Consider the following 2,034-nt stretch of genomic DNA (forward strand, 5'->3'; position numbering starts at 1 on the left):
GATTGTTAGAATAAGTAATAGCTAATTAGGTTAATATCGATTCAGTGAAAAAGAGAGAACTTAGTTGATTAAAATTGTTAAATCTGGAGGAAGCATCTGATCACATATTTTAAAATTTTCACGAAAAATTAGAAATGAACTCAGTCGCTCTAATTCTAAATACAAAGAAAATATTTGAAAGCTACATATAAAACGCACCAAAAATCATTTGAAAAAATTGATATATACATTTTGGATGGATAGAAAAAACTAATCGAGCTCCGTCAATTTTTCTTACATCAAAACCTAAAAAGTTTTTAATTTTTTTTTCAAAATTTTAGTAAAGAATGCTTTATCTAAAGTTGAATTTCGACACGAATTCAATTTTTTTTTTATCGATAGTGAGAAACCAAACAAAAATTAGGCATAAAAGGGTCGTTAAATATTTGGTTAGCAGTAAGCAGTATTCTCATTTTTTTCCCTCACAAACTTCAAATTATATTATGATAATGATAAGCACGTTCATTTATTCTTTCTTTAAAGCACTCATTACTTATCAAAAACATAGTATATATATATATATATATATATATATATATATATATATTCACACCTACATATTTAATCTAAGTTATAATTGAATGTTACTTTATTCATTTATTTTTATTTGTCACATTTTACTCTATGAGAATTAATTTAACTAATTTGCAAAGAGGTAAATTGAACTATTATTAATATGATGAAACTATTTTTTAAATATTGATAAAAAATTCACTCAGTTTGACTCTTGAAAAATAAACTATAACAACTAAAAATGAACCGAGAAAATAATTGTTTCTTTTCCTTATAAAGAACGTTCCATTATAATGACAATTATTGATATTATATAAAGATATAATTAATATAACATAAGATCGATAGTAAATAATAAATGTTTGTTGTAATAGAATATTATTACAGAAATAAAAGTAATATACATATCCAATCATATATATAGAAAGAAAAAATTTCATCATGCTAGTTTATATATATATATATTTATATACACACACTCATGATTTTTCACCTCGTTCCATTTTATTTAGTGTTCTTTCCTTCTTATTAAGTCCATTTCAGTTAATGAATTTCAAGGGTGTGACCTAAAATTAGAAAAGTGAATTCAAATCTCGAAAATTATAGTTCAAATCTCAGCAAAAAGTATATACTAGATGATTTTTTTTGTATATTTGTTCAAGTCATGATTTGTGTAGAGTTTAACAATCAAACATGTGGCTAGCGGGAGAGCCTGATAGGGCTGAGAGTTTCATTCAATCTGCCTTTAACAGAATAATTATATTGTTCACTTATAATTAAAATTATTTTCTTATGTATAGAGTATATATGTCAATTTTTTTTTTGACTTTTTTATATATTTCTTTTTCAATATATATATATTTTTTAAATTATGACTTCGTCACTAATTACGAGGTGCACCTAACCAGAAGTGTTACTATCAAATAATTAATGCCACCAGGTTAGTCAAATTAGACTTGTTGTGATTCCTAACTCTCAGCGTGTGGACTCCAAAAAGATCTAGAAGTTGGAATATTAATTACAACAATTCTCCAAATGATAATGATATGGAACTAATGTAGTAAAATTACAAAAAAAAATATTTAAAAATTCTCATAACTTAAATAAAATTTGTGCTTTAATTAGAAAATTGGTGATAGGAAATAGTATCATCGTTTGAATTTATATGTTACCATATGTATATGTCACTCAATTTGAGGCCATAGTAGTTAGTAATAGGAAAAACCACTATATACTATTATTATTTATAATTTAAAAATATTTCGTATCTTACTACTAATGGGATAAAGTACAAGTACCCCCTAGACTACGACCAAAATCATAGAGACATATTTTAACAAAAACTAAGATCCCATTACCATCACCCCCCAACTCACATTTTTTGTAATTGTGTACACCTTTTGGCTGGCTTACGGGTCACACTTTGTGACTCCACGTGTATACAAAATTACAAAAAAAGTAGGTTCGGGGGGGGGGGGGGGG

The sequence above is a fragment of the Solanum stenotomum genome, chromosome 4 (assembly GCF_019186545.1).
Source record: "Solanum stenotomum isolate F172 chromosome 4, ASM1918654v1, whole genome shotgun sequence".
Lineage (NCBI taxonomy): Eukaryota > Viridiplantae > Streptophyta > Magnoliopsida > Solanales > Solanaceae > Solanum > Solanum stenotomum.